Below are 18,443 nucleotides of genomic sequence, written 5' to 3' on the forward strand. Positions count from 1 at the left end.
TATTAGCTGAGAATGCACCAGAAACTACCAGAAGGCATGTAAATTTAAAAGTTTTCTGGGAGTGCATGCCCCCCCCACCATTAGTGCGCCTTTGGCATGCTGCGGTGGCTTTGACACCTACTACATTTTTTTTACCCGGCTACTTCAGATTTTCTGGAGAACCCTGAAGACCCATTCACGATTTATTGTGTTCATATTTGGGCTCGATGCTGGAAATTTGTCAGCCATGACAAAATCGGACTGAATTCGTGTAGTCTGATCCCATCATACGTGACACTTGAAACCATATTTAGTACATAGTAAAACTATCTGCACCATATGACTGACATCACAGTCAGTATATTGAGATTGTTTGCAACATTTGATCTTAATACCAGGCCAAATGATTGCTTTAGACTTGCTGATGACGTAAGGATATTAGAATACATTTAAAATGTACTTAGACTTAGACAAAACTTTATTTATCCCCGAAGGGCAATTAGAAGGGTGAAGAGCAGTACATTAAAAGAGCAAGAAAATAAAATCACAAAAAGAATAAAATCACAAAAATGGGTGGGCAAAAAAAACAAAACAAAAAAAACAAAACAGCGTATTATGTACAATATACAATGGCAGGCCTGTTGCCAGTAACAAAGTAAAAAAAAAAAAAGGCAGCAGATAAAATATGGCAAATAAATAAAATGATGCGTGGATAAAATTAAAATTAAAATGACAATATAATAAGCGTGACATTGTAGTTAAAGTGACAAGGTGATATTGTAATATTGCACATCAGGACATGTGATATTGCACTAGAGTATTGTACAGAAGACTTAAGTTATTGTAACTGTCTTCGACTTCTTAGAGTTCAGGAGGAGAATAACACTTGGAACATAGGTTGCTCTCCTCCTCTGGGTCTTACAGGCCGGACAGCGGAACCTGCGACCAGATGGCAGCTGCTCAAATGCCAGGAACAAAGCATGAGTCGAGTCCTTAAGAATTCGACGAGCCAGGCCGCTAGCCTGCTGCTCGTACACAGTATTCAGGTGGCGAGCAGGAAGCCCAATAATCTTAGAACACACCTTGACAGTATTATGCAGGCGGTTCCTATCCTGTACAGTAATGGAGTAATACCAACAGCATATAGAAAAAGCTAAAACACTTTCAATGAATCAGTACATTTCTGATCCTGTCACCATAATATCTCTCATTGAGAACTGCTGCACTATCCCTTGCTGTTTTAGTGGCAATTGGGCCTTGAAAGATGATCAGCTAATTTCAGTTTGAATGCTTGTTCTTCTTTTCCAATCACTCCAGCTGGGTTGCTTAAGCGTTTATTTCCACACTTTAATGGCACTTTCGTACGCAGTGTTCTTATAGAATGCAAATTCATTCAGAAATGCAATTTGGTGTCTTTAATGGTTCGGCGGCTCAGGATGCAATTGCGTGTGTTGCGGATGAAAGAGGGCAAGGATGGAGGCGGTTGGAGGGGTAAGTGTGTGTGTGTGTGTGAGAGAGAGAGAGAGAGAGACAGAGATGGCAGAATGCAGCAAGGTTAACTCTGCTTTTTAGAGGGGGTAAAAGACAGGCAAGGCTCTTTAATTGAGTGTGAAAGCAGCTGGGTGTTCGGAGCCATTTCCCCCTCAACAGCAGAGAAGTGACTGTCTCAATATCCTCTCGGCTCTAATCGCTCTCTCAGTGCTACCCCTCCCTCCACCTCTCCCCAGTCTCCCCGATTTCTCTCTCTCCCCGAGCCCTGCGCCCTGCTGAGGATTGTTTTACGCTTAATTTTGTTAAACCTAACGAGATTTTGCTAATTAAATCTCCCCTGGCTGGAAATCTCTTGCTCCTGTCGGGAGAAGTGATTGTTTGTAGATCTTTTTAGACAAATAAACATTTTCATTATGAAGGCATGGGGAGAGAGAAACAGAGAGCTGGTTTCCATGTCACTTGCTTTAATAACACGCAGAGGCTTTAAACGGTTCTATTTGTCACCACTGTTTCTATTCTTTATCACTTTTTTTTTTTAGTTTTTTGATGGCTTCCAAGTTTCACTTGTCTTTGTAATATTACAATATAACAGTTAATAGTACTGACACATTTGAAATCGGATTTATGGATAAGGAAAATATATATGGATGGATGAGACATACCAAGCATGCAGCCATCTATATGTTTGTATGGTACATACTTTGCATTCAAAATCATTTTTCCTTCCAGAAGTGTGATAGTTTTGCAAAGGAGCCCTTTGAAAAATTGAAAACTTTCAAAATATTCTAACCAAGTATTTGAAAAATTGTGAATACTTTTTCAGACCAGGAAGAATTGCTTGCTGAAGAGGCCATATTGTTATTTATATAGGCAGATGAATATGTATGGGTGTAGTTGAGCTCCATGTGTGTTGTGTTGTGTGGGGAAGTGATGCTGGGTGGGTCTGCACCATTAAGCTTGCCAAATAAGAGGCCTTCAAAATGCATTGTTGATGGCAGGCACTGGGATGCTATTATTAATACCTCTTGAGACTCGCTTATTGTGGAACTCCTTCTGGTTTCCATTCGACTTAGGGTAACTAGTGCCAAGGCACCTTTCCTCCCTCGTTCTGTCTCACACATGCGCACGCGTGCATGCGCGCGCATACACACACACACACACACACACACACACACACACACACACACACACACACTACTAATCCTACTCCCCAGTACACACACACACACACACACACACACACACACACGCACCTTGGCATTGCCCTGTGCCTGACTGTTGGGCATTCTGCCCAGTCTCTTGTGAAAGGTGCCCTCTGATTCTGCCCTCCCTGATCAGGTTTCTGCCACCTGTTGCCCCTCATCGGGAGGGGTGTGGTGTCCGCTGAGATGCCCTGGCATCTGGCACCATTAGATTATACACAACACTCCGAATGCCACTTGGGACTCACTATTCAGCCCTTTGCTTTTATAAGGCTTCCTTTGCATAGAGTTTCGCCTATGTTTCTTTCACTCAGAAGACGGCTGGTATATTCCCAGGCTGTTCTCTATATCCATTTCAATATTAATCAGCTCTCTTAAAGTGAAATCAATGTATGCTGCATGAACTGTAGATTAATATGTACTTTTAGAAATGTATATAGGTGTGCTATCACTATTGTTTCATTCATTCTTCCATTCCACCTCAGTCAGAACCATCATCATCATCATCATCATTAACAACAACATCAGCATCATCATCCCCACCAGGTCCTCACCTTTATTTCTGTACCTCACCAGGCCGATTAAAATTATGTTGATTTAGCTTCAGTGTCCCCACCCCCCACTTCCTCCCATCTTGATGGAAGCTTATTAGTTTTAATATTTTTTTTGTATTATTTATTCCCATTTTCCTGGGGTCCCTGTCGGCATTTCCAATTACTCTCACCGTTCGGCTGTAATTGCCTCGGCACTAATGGCCGCCAGACAATCGTGCTAAATGAGGTGAAGGCACGAGGCAGCGAGCTCGACTTCATTAAGAGCTAATGGGATTTTATTGGGGGGACTGAGGACCCAGCTCATCAGAAAGGAGAGGTGGAGGAAAAACAGAACAGATGGAGGAGAAGAGGCAGGGAGAGCTTGATAGGCTGCCTCTGCTGCTGCCATGGCCACCGCTGCTTTTTTACAGGCTGAAAAGGAAACAAATGTGCAGCCCCCGTTGTTAACAAACACATGGGCAATAATGCACGCACGCACACACACACACCTAGAGAAGTTATGTTGTTGATATAGGATGTATAGTATATTGATGTTAAATCATCCATGAGGACAATGTGTTGCTGAGTTGTTTGATTGTAATAAAAATGGAAGGTATTATATTCACTGATATTTAAAAACTGACATTAATGGAATGTCTGTCTAGATTTTATCCAGGGTGGAAGTTGAGTATGTATTTTCAAAGATAAAATGTAGAAAATGTCATTACTGTCTCATATATATATATATATATATATATATATATATATATATATATATATATATATATATATATATAATGTGTGTGTGTGTGTGTGTGTATACAGTATATGTGTGTGTGTGTGTGTACTTAATATAAACCAAAAACTGATGCATATTTAGGGACCAAATAGGGACCAACCCAAACTAGACCAACAGCAACATTTTTATGGGTCAATTTAAGTCTGGCCCATTAATAGTGATTTGCAGTTAGTGGATCTGGTTCAGTTCGGCACACTTTAATTTTCCAATCACAGTTTATTTGGAAAAAAGCAACTAGCAGCAGATTTTCACAAAGAAACAAATTTCCAAACCCCTAAGGAGCAGTTGCAAGGAAACACAAAGAAATATTGAGCTGTCATAAGAGTCAAAAAGGGAAACCCATCCTTCTCTCATCAAATGGTTATAGAATTACAATAGGATGAGAACAAATATAGAGTACAAGTGAGATTAAACTGAGGGGCTCGGATCAAATAGACCAAATGATCTCTGAGGTACAATTAGGATTTATGTTAGAATTCTATCAGGAAAAATATGTTCAGCATATACAGAATAATAAACGAATACGAGCACATGGAAAGTATGAAGTGCCAAGTGAATGTTCCAGAAAAAGTTCAGATGTCATGCAGCAATTGGCAGCCAAGCTAATGTGTAGATAATCACTAATCATAGCACTGCAGCACTGACTGTATTTGTGATTTCATAATAGTGGATAGCACACACGCACACGCACGCACGCACACACACACACACACACACACACAAAAAAAAAAAACTGCTTCTGAACTAAACTAGTAGATGAGGAGAGCAGGAATGGCAAAAGCAGCAACAAAAAGGGACTTAGACAAACTATTTCTACTTCATTAATATTCTTTTTCATTAAAATGCTTTAAGGAGGTTTAAATATGCTAAACTGTTCAGCACTTTTCACCTTCACAGATATGCATGTCAAGGAGAAAATATACTCATCACCTCAGCGTGCTGTTCTTACTAGTAGAATATTATGGAATTTATTCAATTAAAAACAAGTCACATCTGTTTTCATATCTATCATAAATATAAAATTCTTTCTATTTCCCTCTTTAATAAGTGTAGAACTGATACCGATGAATCAGTTTCTATCTTTCTTCTTTTGAGGAGGGAGAGAGAGAGAGAGTTTTACAAAAGCTTGACAGATTCGTGAGACAAATAACCTGACATGGATGAGGGAGTAGTGGAGTGACTATTTTAACTGCTGTTATTCTCAGTAAGAGCAGACTGTCGATCTTATGAAAGCTTCAGCTTTTTAAAGGGTACCGTACTGCATATTTCCACAGAGACAACCTTTGGATCAAGCACGATTATGCTTGGATCTACTTAAAGCTTTTAAGATGAAGTTGCTCCAGGGAAGGACCTAAAACACTTCTCCCAGACTAGCAGACTGTGGTCTGGATGTAGATCCAGCAAAGTATTTCCGCATACTGAACTAAGCACTTCAGAAATATGGTAGCAGACCTGATCACTGTATGAAAAAAAACAAACAAACAAACAAACAAACAAACCTGGCCAGATTATCAAGGCTCCTGTAGCAGATAATCTGTTACGGCCAGTCACTTCCAAAATGTAAATTGTTTACCTGAAGGCAGTTCCTAAAGAAAAGAAAGAGCTTACTAACATTTTCCTACATTTATGGATTTAATTTATTTCAGCTTCATTTATTGAAAATCAAAGAAAATGTAGGTAACTAAAGTTACAGTCGTGTTTGAAAGTTTGTGAACCCTTTAAGATGACCTAAAACAACATCAGATTTTCACACAAGTCTTAAAAGTAGATAAAGAGAACCCAGTTAAACAAATGAGACAAAAATATTATACTTGGTCATTTATTTATTGAGAATGATCCAATATTACATATCTATGAGTGGCAAAAGTATGTGAACCTCTAGGATTAGCAGTTAATTTGAAGGTGAAATTAGTCAGGTGTTTTCAATCAATGGGATGACAGTCAGGTGTGAGTGGGCACCCTGTTTTATTTAAAGAACAGGGATCTATCAAAGTCTGATCTTCACAACACATGTTTGTAGAAGTGTATCATGGCATGAACAAAGGAGATTTCTGAGGACCTCAGAAAAAGCGTTGTTGATGCTCAAAACCATCTCTAAAGAGTTTGGACTCCACCAATCCACAGTCAGACAGATTGTGTACAAATGGAGGAAATTCAAGACCATTGTTACCCTCCCCAGGAGTGGTCGACCAACAAAGATCACTCCAAGAGCAAGGTGTGTAATAGTTGGCAAGGTCACAAAGGACCCCAGGGTAACTTCTAAGCAACTGAAGGCCTCTCTCACATTGGCTAATGTTAATGTTCATGAGTCCACCATCAGGAGAACACTGAACAACAATGGTGTGCATGGTAGGATTGTAAGGAGAAAGCCACTGCTTTCCAAAAAGAACATTGCTGCTCATCTGCAGTTTGCTAAAGATCACGTGGACAAGCCAGAAGGCTATTGGAAGAATGTTTAGTGGACGGAGGAGACCAAAATAGAACTTTTTGGTTTAAATGAGAAGTGTTATGTTTGGAGAAAGGAAAACACTGCATTCCAGCATAAGAACCTTATCCCATCTGTGAAACATGGTGGTAGTAGTATCATGGTTTGGGTCTGTTTTGCTGCATCTGGGCCAGGACAGCTTGCCATCATTGATGGAACAATGAATTCTGAATTATACCAGCGAATTCTAAAGGAAAATGTCAGGACATCTGTCCATGAACTGAATCTCAAGAGAAGGTGGGTCATGCAGCAAGACAACGACCCTAAGCACACAAGTCGTTCTACCAAAGAATGGTTAAAGAAGAATAAAGTTAATGTTTTGGAATAGCCAAGTCAAAGTCCTGACCTTAATCCGATCGAAATGTTGTGGAAGGACCTGAAGCAAGCAGTTCATGTGAGGAAACCCACCAACATCCCAGAGTTGAAGCTGTTCTGTAAGGAGGAATGGGCTAAAATTCCTCCAAGCAGGTGTGCAGGACTGATCAACAGTTACTGGAAACGTGTAGTTGCAGTTATTTACTTGCAGAGGTTCACATACTTTTGCCATTCACAGATACTCCCTCCCTGTTCTGCCCCTCCTCCCCCCTCTGCCCCCTGCCACAGATTCTGCTCGCACACCCCCCTTCAGCATCTGACATGTCATCCTCACAGTTCCCCCCCCAACACACACACACACACACACACACACACACACACACACACATACATCTCATCGTTCATTAATACACTGAACTCAGGGACTGCACATCTCACTTTACCTCGCTCATTTGCACTATTCCGCACTACCTCATCTTAACAGCTGCTAGTTTGTTTATACTGCTTATTTCATGTTTCATCTTTACCTGCTATACCTCAAGTGCCCTTGACTGTTTGGTTATTTGAACCAATTTATGTGTGTGTGTGTGTGTGTGTGTGTGTGTGTGTGTGTGTGTGTGTGTGTGTGTGTGTATGAGTGTTTAGTCTATGTGTAGTTCATATCTAGAGTGTTTATACTGTTTATATTGTCTGAGTGTTTAGTCTGTGTGTAGTTCTTATCTTGTGTTTACACTGTTTATATTGTCTGAGTGTTTAGTCTATGTCTTGTTCTTATCTAGTGTTCATACTGTTTATATTGTTTGTCTGAGTGTTTAGTCTATGTCTAGTTCCTATCTAGAGTGTTTATACTGGTTATATTGTTTTTTTTTTAATTATTCTATTTTTATTTATTGCATTGCCTGTTTGCACCATGGGTCAGAGAGGACTGAAATTTCATCTGTGCTGTATGTCGAGCATGTATAGCATATTTGACAAAGTTGACTTGACTTGATATGTAATATTGGATCATTTTCCTCAATAAATAAATGACCAAGTGTAATATTATTGTCTCATTTGTTTAACTGGGTTCTCTTTATCTACTTTTAGGACTTGTGTGAAAATCTGATGATGTTTTAGGTCATATTTATGCAGAAATCTAAAAAAATTCTCAAGGGTTCACAAACTTTCAAGCACCACTGTAGCTACATAGAGAACACAGAAACAGCAAAGTAATTAAGAGCTAAATACAGAACAGGTGCATACATTAGGAAAAATCCAATAACAGGACAGAGGAGGAGAAAGGATAGTTAAACATTATATAACAGTTATTCCACGAAATTGAGTCGTGTATGAGCTGATAACCAATGAGGTGTGTAGCACTGAGTCAGCTACGTATAAGCCATGTACGATGAGATTGAGTGGAATAACTGTTTTATTCTATCCACATTCACTGGATTTTGAGAAACAAAGCATTTTTATTTTTATTTTTTGCAAATTTGATAAATAAAAACTTTATGCAAAACGTCTGACAAAATAATTTCTGCTTAGGCAGACTTTTTAAAAACCTATCGATGGCTGCACAAATTGACTTTCGTGTTGTTTTTTTTTGTAGAAAGTGCCATCTTGCTGTCATGCTGAGGTATAGAATAGCTTTAGACATTTATTTAATTCTTCTTTGGACATTTCAGTTTTGTAATTTTCAAACTTCTTTGGGCTTTTGAACCAGTCTAAAAAAACATTCTAAAATTTTTAATGCTTAAAGACTCATCTCATCTCATTATCTCTAGCCGCTTTATCCTTCTACAGGGTCGCAGGCAAGCTGGAGCCTATCCCAGCTGACTATGGGCGAAAGGCGGGGTACACCCTGGACAAATCGCCAGGTCATCACAGGGCTGACACATAGACACAGACAACCATTCACACCCACATTCACACCTACGGTCAATTTAGAGTCACCAGTTAACCTAACCTGCATGTCTTTGGACTGTGGGGGAAACCGGAGCACCCGGAGGAAACCCACGCGGACACGGGGAGAACATGCAAACTCCACACAGAAAGGCCCTCGCCGGCCCCGGGGCTCGAACCCAGGACCTTCTTGCTGTGAGGCGACAGCGCTAACCACTACACCACCGTGCCGCCCATGCTTAAAGACGAAAAATGTAAACAAACCAGCGAAATGACAGGAGCAATTTGTTAAAAATGCAATCATAATAAAACTTCTTGAAAAAATACATTCTTACCATCAAACCCTTTCATTCCATATTTTGTTGCTTTTTTGTATTTTGGGGGTTTTGTTTTCAAGTAGAGTTTTTATTTCATCCTCAGTTGGTTCAGGAAAATGCTCCGCCATTTCATTTTTTTTTCTACTCATGGTATATGAACTGATAGCCTAGTAGTAGAGTAGCCAATCAGAGTGTGTGATTGCTCATATCCAGTGAATGTGGATATAATAAAATAAGATAACTGATGGCATCTTTCAGTCATGTTCAGTCACTGAATTGCTTAAAAAACATCCATACAGTTTACCCTGTACCCCCCTCCCCATACTCCCACCCCACCCCACTCCACCCCACCCCACCCACTACAGCATGATTCCATGCCTTTACTGCCAACCCGTGATCAGGTACATGAAATAAAATAAACCAGTTTGCAAGACAAGTGAACAGGATAGAGAACAATCTGCTAAACTGCTTTCAGCCAGAGTTTCAGCATGTAATCATGTTAGAGCAGAGGTAGGAAGAAGGAAAATCTCCATTATGATTAAATAAGAGGCTTGGAGCTATCATATCAAACCTCTGTACATGATGTTGGTCATGAGCTTGATTGTCAAAAAAGAGCTCTATCTATCACTAGTATACTGCTTTTATTGTTTTTTTCCAACTTCAGATGGTAGAGAAGCTTAGAAAGCTATGAAAGGTATTCTTTCTAATGATATGATAAATTAATGGAAGTGAGGAAAATATTGGGAGGTGTGTCTTTTTGGAGTACCACAAAGTGTTGCCCCTGTCCCTGTTTTGCTTTGCACTGCAGTGTACACACCTACAGTTGTGGTCAGAAGTTTACATACAATAACATGAATGTCATCTTGGATATAAATGTCATGGCAATTTTTGGGCTTTCAGTTATTTCTCTGAACTGTTCTTTTTCTGTGGCAGAATGATTGTTCAGCATACATCTTTTTAAAAAAAACCTAGAATTCGGTGCACAATTTTCTTTGGGTTTTCTGAAATCAACACAGGGTCAAAAATATACATGCAGCACACCTAATATTTGGGTAAAATGTCTCTTCACAAGATTCACCTTGACCAAACATTTTTTTGTCTACCATGAACAAGCTTCTGGCAGAATTCTGGTTGGATATTTCACAACTCTTCATGGTAGAATTGGTAGAGTTCAATCAAATTAGTTTTTTTTTCTTGGCATGGACTCAACTTATTAGTACAGTCCATATATTTTCAGTAGGGTTGAAGTCAGGGCTTGTTTTAAGCTTAATGTTAGCCTGCTTTATCCTCCACAACCAGCTCTGATGTGTGTTTGGGTTCATTGTCCTGTTGTAACTCCCAATCATGTTCAAGTTTCCAATGGTTTGAGGTTATGCTGAAAAATTCTGAGGTAGTCCTCCTTCTTGGGCGACACAGTGATGTAGTGGTTAGCACTGTTGCTTCACAGCAAGAAGGTCCTGGGTTCAAGCCCAGCGGCCGGCAAGGGCCTTTCTGTGTAGAGCTTGCATGCTCTCCCCGTGTCCGCATGGGTTTCCTCCGGGTGCTCCCCCACAGTCCAAAGGTATGCAGGTTAGGCTAATTGATGGCTCTAAATTGACTGTAGGTGTGAATGTGAGCGTGAATGGTTGTCTGTGTCTATGTGTTAGCCCTGCGATGACCTGGCAACTTGTCCAGGGTGTACCCCGCCTCTTGCCCATAGTCAGCTGGGATAGGCTCCAGCTTGCCTGCAACCCTGTAGAACAGGACAAGCTGCTACAGATAATGGATGGATGTATAGTCCTCCTTCATTATTTCATCCACTTTGTGCAATGAACCAGTTCCACTGGCAGTAAAACAGCCTCAGAGCATGATGATCCTACCACCACCAGCTGGTACCGTGTTCCTCTGTACGTCGTGGTCATTGTGGCCAAATAACTCAATCTTTGTCTTATGTGACCATACAGCTTTCCTCCAGAAGGCTTTTTCTTTGTCCATGTGGTCAGTTGCAAACTTTAGTTAAGCTTGAAAGTGTCAATTTTGGAGCAGGGGGTTATTTCTTGGATAGCAGCCTCTTAGTCCATGGTGATATACAGTAAAACTCACTGAACTGTAGACAGTGATCCATCAGCTTCCAGTTCATGGCAGGGCTGTGCCATGGTGGTTCCCAGGTTGTTCCTGACCATCCAAACGAATTTCCTTTCAGCTGAGGGTGACGGTTTGGGTTTTCTTGAAGCAAAGTGGCTTGGAAAAGTGACTACACCTCCCAGTAACTTACAAAAAATTGTTTGAACTGATCTTGGGAGCTGTAGTTGTTTAGAAATGGCTCTAAGAGTCTCTAAGAGGATTGCAGATGTATACAACTCAGGAATGTCTCTTAGTAAGAGACATTCCTGAGTTGTATACATCTGCAATCCTCTTTCTCAGATCTGCACTGAGCTCCTTGGACTTTCCCATTTTACTGTGTGTTGGTCAATCCAATGAGTGCTGTAAACAAACCCTTTTTATGAAGGCACAGAGAAGCTACCAGCCGTAGTCAATCATAATCACTAACAGGAAGTTAAGAGACCTCAGCCTTGACAAGATAAGAGACATTTTGGAAGTCTCAACGCCTCTGAATTAATAATCTAAGTGCACGTATGTAAAGTTTTGACACTATATGTATACTTTTGACCTGGTGTTGATTTCAGAAAACCCAAAGAAAATTGGGCACCGAATTCTAGTTGTTTTTTTTAAAGATGTATGCTGAACAATCATTCTGCCACAGAAAAAGAACAGTTCAGAGAAATCATTGATAGCCCAAATATTGCCATGACATTCATATCCAAGATGACATTCATATCACTGTATGTAAACTTCTGACCACAACTGTACATATACCGTATGAGCATGTGGGCTGTGTGTTAGCTCATTGCTTAGTGAGTTAAGAGACCAAGTGAGCTCAGAAGGGAGCTTTGAGAAGCTGCTTGAGGCCCTAGTGGAGTGCCCTTAGCCCTGTCCTAGAGAGAATGAGCGAGTAAGTAAATGAGTTAGTAGAGAGGTTTATTAGCAAGGGTATGGGAAAGTGAATGATTGCAAGGTAGAGAGTGTTAAAGAGGGATCTGCGGTGAGTTTGAAGGGCCTGGTATTTGAGCTTAATCCCAGTAGTCACAGATGCAGTGTAACAAGTGTGCATGTGTGAGTGTACTAGGGAAATAAGACAATGGCACTGTCTTTAGTGCTTCAGTATTCATATCTGTATCTTTATTCATAATGTAATGATGGCATGTTTTTTAAATTTTTTTATTATTTTATTTGTGTGTGTGTGTGCTTTTTTATTATTGTTATCATTGTTTGATTTTCTAACAAATATCATTGGCTCTATTATCCCCTGTATATGCCAGGCAGTTACTAAGCATTACAAATAAGTATCATATTTGACAACTCACTTGTTCCTGCATGAAAATAAAATCCCTCTCACTCATAAAAGCCATTTTTTTGTTCCTAATATACACCTCAAGTCTCAGCCAGATGGGCTGTGAACTTTACTGGCCAATAAATAAATAAATAGTATTTTTGTATCTGTTTCAAACACTTTACCCATTCAATGACAATAATTTATTACATCCCTAGAATGTATCCACACTATTGCTCTATTTAACCTTCATCCTACCAAGTGGGGTCCATCTGGACCCCGCACCTATATGTTTGTTTGCCATTTTAAAAATATGTGACATACTGCCTCACCGTTTTATGAATTTGTCGGAATTTATGTCTTAATTAAAACACTAAAGCACCGGAAGATCAGCTTTTTGCATTGTGAAGGTATAATTAATTTGTTACTGGGGTCCAACCGGACCCCAGAGTAAAGTTTATCTGTCTTTCATTTTATAATTGAATAGCACACTGAAAGTTAACTTCTTTTATTTCTTTTATGTTCCATAATGAAACTACCAAGGTATTCCTTCTTGGGGTCCGTGTGGACCCCACTGCTGCAATAAGCACAGGCTGCAAAACAAAAGCCCTAAATTATTTTACAATTACTTTTTTGTTTTAAATTCTGTAAGAAAAGACCTAAGTTGTAATCCAGAATGTTTTACAGCTGCATGAGCTGCAAAAATCATGTATATAATGCCAATTTTTTTTGTGGCGCTATAATTTGCTACATGTATGCTAGTTATTGCAATATTATTGCAATGTTATTGCATTTATAATACATCATTGATATTCAGCCATAGTGGATTTTGTTCTTCAATAAAGTTATGTCTGTTTGCTGCATTGAATTGGTTCTTACTGCATTGATTTCAAGGTATTCCCTCCTGGGGTCCATACGGACCCCGCCTGGTAGTTTGTGTATGTAAAATTGGCTGGTAGGGTGAAGGTTAAGTGTGTTCTTTATGCCTTGGGCCCTTTAGTGTATTGCTGTTATTAATACAAGATGTTCTGAACAAAACTTATCTGGTGATTTTGTCTTTATAAGCTTTTATTTTAAAGAAAAGTATTGGGGTCCAAACGGACCCCACATGGTAAGATTAAGGTGTAAAATAGCATGGTAGGATGAGGGTTAATGGCTCTTGAGTCCAGAATGAGGATTAAGACATCCATCCATCCATATCTATACAGCTTATCCATCAGGGTCACAGGGGAAACTGGAGTCAATCCCAGCTGACTTCAGGTGAGAGGTAAGGTACAGCCTGGACAAGTCACCAGTCTATCACAAGGCTAACACAGAGGTGAACAACCATTCACACACACGGAAATCTACAGTGGTGCTTGAAAGTTTGTGAACCCTTTAGAATTTTCTATATTTCTGCATAAATATGACCTAAAACATCATCAGATTTTCACACAAGTCCTAAAAGTAGATAAAGAGAACCCAGTTAAACAAATGAGACAAAATAATTATAATTGGTCATTTATTTATTGAGGAAAATGATCCAATATTACATATTTGTGAGTGGCAAAAGTATGTGAACCTTTGCTTTCAGTATCTGGTGTGACCCCCTTGTGCAGCAATAACTGCAACTAAATGTTTCCGGTAACTGTTGATCAGTTCTCCACACCGGCTTGGAGGAATTTTAGCCCATTCCTCCGGACACAACAGCTTCAACTCTGGGATGTTGGTGGGTTTCTTCACATGAACTGCTCGCTTCAGGTCCTTCCACAACATTTCGATTGGATTAAGGTCAGGACTTTGACTTGGCCATTCCAAAACATTAACTTTATTCTTTTTTAACCATTCTTTGGTAGAACGACTTGTGTGCTTAGGGTCGTTGTCTTGTTGCATGACCCACCTTCTCTTGAGATTCAGTTCATGTCATGCTCCGCCCCAGACATCCACTCCGGAGATTACGGATCTCTCATGCCAGCGCCGATCCAGATCCAGGACAGGAATTCCTTCTCCCACGAACTTACTTCCTGGTTTTCACTGCTGCTTATTTAAAGGCCATTCTCAGACTCTGTTTTTGCCAGAATGTCTCGTTTGTTTCTCTAGCCATTTCTTTGCCTCTCTTGTTCCTCATGGTTTTTCTCTCTAGCTATTTTCTCTTGTCCATGGTTTTAACTTCACCATACCTCCACCAGCTCTAACAGTACGTTCTGGCCAACATGGATCCAGCGGAACTCGCCCATCTGAGAACGGCCATCCAGCAGGAAGGGACTCACCTCGGGACCCACCAACAAGACTTACAAAAAATTACCCAGAACCTCGCCACACTGTCCAATGCACTCAACCTTCTCACCACGCAGATGCAGCACTGGTCAAGCCATGCTTATCCCTGCTCAGCCGTCTCCTACTTCAGCTCCTGCCACCGCCTTTCTCCACGAACCGAGACTTCCAGCACCTCAGCTCTACAATGGAGAACCAGGTACTTGCAGATCGTTTTTGTCTCAATGTTCATTGACTTTAGAACTGCAACCTCTGCCCTTCCCCACAGAATGCTCCCGGGTAGCATATACAATTACGCTCCTCACTGGCAAGGCAAGAGAGTGGGGAACTGCGGTCTGGGATGCCAATGCCCCCTTTTGTTCCAGTTTCAAGGATTTCTCCGAGGAGATGAGGCGAACTTTTGACTGCTCTCTGTCCGGCCGGGAGGCAGCCAGAGAGCTCATGGAGCTGCGGCAGGGGTCCCGGTCAACCTCAGATTACGCCATTGAGTTCCAGACGTTGGCAGCTTCGTGCGGTTGGAATGAGAACGCCCAGATCAACGCGTTCCTGCACGGCTTGTCTGACGCCATCAAGGACGAGTTGGTATCGCGGGAACTGCCATCAGACCTCTCCAGCCTCATGGACCTCGCCAACTGCATCAATGCTTGGATCCAGCAATGGAGGAGAGAGAAGAACTGCCCCAGATTCGCCTCCTCTCTGCCTCCCACCGTGTCCGTTGAACCCATGCAGATAGACCGGGTTCGGGTGTCAGCGGAGGAACGACATCACTGGCGGAGCACAGAGGCCTGCTTCTACTGCGGTCAGCTGGGACACATCTGCCGAGCCTGCCTGCTAAAAGGACGAGCCCACCAGTGAATCAAGGGGTCCTGGTGGGCAACACTCAGAACCAGTCCCCCGCTAATCGTCCGTTACTTTCCTGTCATCATTATCCATGACAACCAGCATCACCACCTCCAGGCCCTCGTCGACTTGGGGCGGACAGGAATCTGATCTGCTCCATCACTACCAAGCGTCTGGGAATCCCGCTACTTGCTCTTGACGTCCCTCTCACTGTCCTGACACTCAATGGCACCAGCTTGACCAGCATCACCCACCTTACTGCCCCGTTCACCCTAAGGATTTCCAGTAACCACTCAGAAACCATCCAGCTTCACGTCATGAACAACCCCCACATACCCATTGTCCTAGGATTACCATGGTTAATGCAGCACAACCCCCACTTTAACTGGGCTGACAACACCATCCTAGGCTGGAGCCAGTCCTGCCTAGTTTCCTGTCTGAAGTCCACTCTGCTTCCCAACAAACCACCGCAGCCTTCAGCCAGCAAATTCCCCAACCTCTCTCATGTGCCTTTGGAATATCTGGATCTCAAGCCTGTCTTCAGCAAGACCCAAGCAGTGTCCCTCCCTTCTTACAGACCCTATGACTGTGGTGTTGACCTCCTACCCGGGACAGCGCCACCCAAAGGATGACACTCTCTCTCTCTCTCTCTCTCTCTCTCTCTCTCTCTCCCATCGAAAGGCAAGCCATGGAGAAGTACATCTCCAAATCTTTGGCAGCTGGGATCATCGGTCCTTCCTCTTCCAGCAGGGGCGGGATTCTTCTTCGTGGAAAAGGACAAGTCGCTTCGCCCCTGCATTGACTATCGGGGTCTCAACGCCATCACGGTCAAGAACCGCTACCTACTACTGCTCATGACCACAGCCTTTGAACTACTCCAGGGAGCCAAGGTATTCACCAAGCTAGATCTACGCAATGCATACCATCTTGTCAGGATCAGGGAGGGGGACAAGTGGAAGACGGCCTTTAACACCACCACTGGTCACTACGAGTACCTTGTGGTCCCTTTTGGCCTGACCAGTGTGCCCGCAGTCTTCCAGGCACTCGTTAACAATGTCTTAAGGGACTTCCTAAACATCTTCGTTTTCGTGTACCTGGATGACATCCTGATCTTCTCCCGCTCCCTGGAGGAACATCGGGGTCACGTCCAGCAGGTCCTCCAGCGCCTGCTAGAGAACAAGTTGTTCGTCAAGGTGGAAAAGAGCGAATTTCACCAGAGCTCTGTCTCGTTTCTGGGCTTCATCATCTCCCTGGCAAGGATCCAGATGGACCCCCTCAAGCTCAAGGCGGTTGCCGATTGGCCCACCCCATCTTCGAGACGAGAGCTCCAGCACTTCCTAGGATTTGCCAACTTCTACAGGCGCTTCATTCACAACTTCAGCACGGTGGCCGGACCTTTTTTAGCCCTGACCTCGACCAATTCAAGTGGGGGGGGGAGCAGAGAAAGCCCTTTCCATGCTCAAGCACAGGTTTACCACAGCACCCATTCTCACCATACCCGATCCTACCAAGCAGTTTATTGTCGAGGTCGACGCTTCCGAGTCAGGGGTCGGAGCTATACTATCCCAGAGGGCCAGTGACGACAAGGTCCACCCATGCTCCTTCTTCTCCCACCGGCTATCCCCAGCCGAACGGAATTACGACATCGGCTACCAAGAACTACTGGCTGTTAAACTAGCCTTGGAGGAGTGGAGGCTCTGGCTCGAGGGGTCAGAGCTCCCCTTCCTAGTCTGGACCGACCATAAGAATCTGGAATACCTCAAGTCCACCAAACGTCTGAATTCCCATCAAGCCCATTGGTCTCTCTTCTTCTCCCGGTTTAACTTCACACTCTCCTACTGCCCAGGCTCCAAAAACGGCAAACCCGATGCCCTGTTGAGGATGTTCTCTTCCCACCAAGAGGAACCCAAGCTGCCCGAGACCATCCTTCCTCCACGCTGCCTGGTGGGAGCCGCCATTCTAGAGGTTGAGACGCTTGTGCAGAAAGCCCTGGAGCAGGACCCCAGTGAAGGTAACCCCAACAACACTCCTCCTAACCATCTGTTTGTTCCCTGTCCTGTGCGAACCCAGGTGCTGCAGTGGGGTCATGGCTCCAAGCTGGCCTGTTATCCGGGAGCCGCCCAAACCCTGGCACTCATCCAGCAGCGCTTTTGGTGGCCATCCATCAAGGAGGATGTCCAAGAGTTTGTGGCAGCCTGCAACACATGCTCCCAGAACAAGACAGCCAATCGACCCCCTGCCGGCTTGCTAAGACCCCTCCTGACTCCACATCGATCTTGGTCTCACATCGCCCTGGACTTCGTCACAGGACTTCCCAACTCAGGTGGCAACACATACATCCTCACTGTCACTGACCGTTTCTCCAAGACCATCCATTTCATTCCTCTGCCCAAGCTCCCCTCAGCCAAAGAAACCACAGAATTACTCGTCCACCACGTCTTCCGCCTACATGGACTACCCACCGACATTGTTTCTGACCGGGGCCCTCAGTTCACTGCACAGTTCTGGAGGGCCTTCTGCAAACTCATCGGGGCCACCTGTAGTCTCTCCTCAGGCTTCTGCCCACAGACCAACGGCCAGGCAGAACGGGCGAACCAGGCTTTGGAGGTTGCACTCAGGTGCATGGCATCCAGGGATGCCAGTTCTTGGAGTAAGTACCTACCCTGGATTGAGTACGCTCATAACACTCTTCCTTCATCTGCCACAGGTCTCTCACCCTTCCAGTGCTCCCTCCCTAGGTTACCAATCACCACTCTTCCCCAACCAAGAGGAGGAGGTCACCATACCCTCAGCCCAGACCTTCATTCACTGCTGCAGGAGGATGTGGGCATTGGCCTGGAGAAAACTCATTCGCTCCGCCCTAGCATCCAAGAGGCAGGCCGACAAACGCCGCTCTAAGGCGCCCACTTACTGGGTGGGGCAACTAGTCATGCTCTCCACACGCCATCTGCCACTCAGAACTGTCTCCCGCAAGC

At 43.1% G+C, this 18,443-nt stretch overlaps 1 protein-coding gene across 2 annotated transcripts in view; it reads left to right on the forward strand.

The window, feature by feature from the left end:
- Positions 1-18,443, forward strand: part of pknox2 (pbx/knotted 1 homeobox 2) — a 161,771-nt gene that overhangs the window by 38,293 nt on the left and 105,035 nt on the right. The gene's annotated exons all lie outside the window — the stretch shown is intronic.

Source organism: Neoarius graeffei, chromosome 25, assembly GCF_027579695.1.
Source record: "Neoarius graeffei isolate fNeoGra1 chromosome 25, fNeoGra1.pri, whole genome shotgun sequence".
Classification (NCBI taxonomy): Eukaryota; Metazoa; Chordata; class Actinopteri; order Siluriformes; family Ariidae; genus Neoarius; species Neoarius graeffei.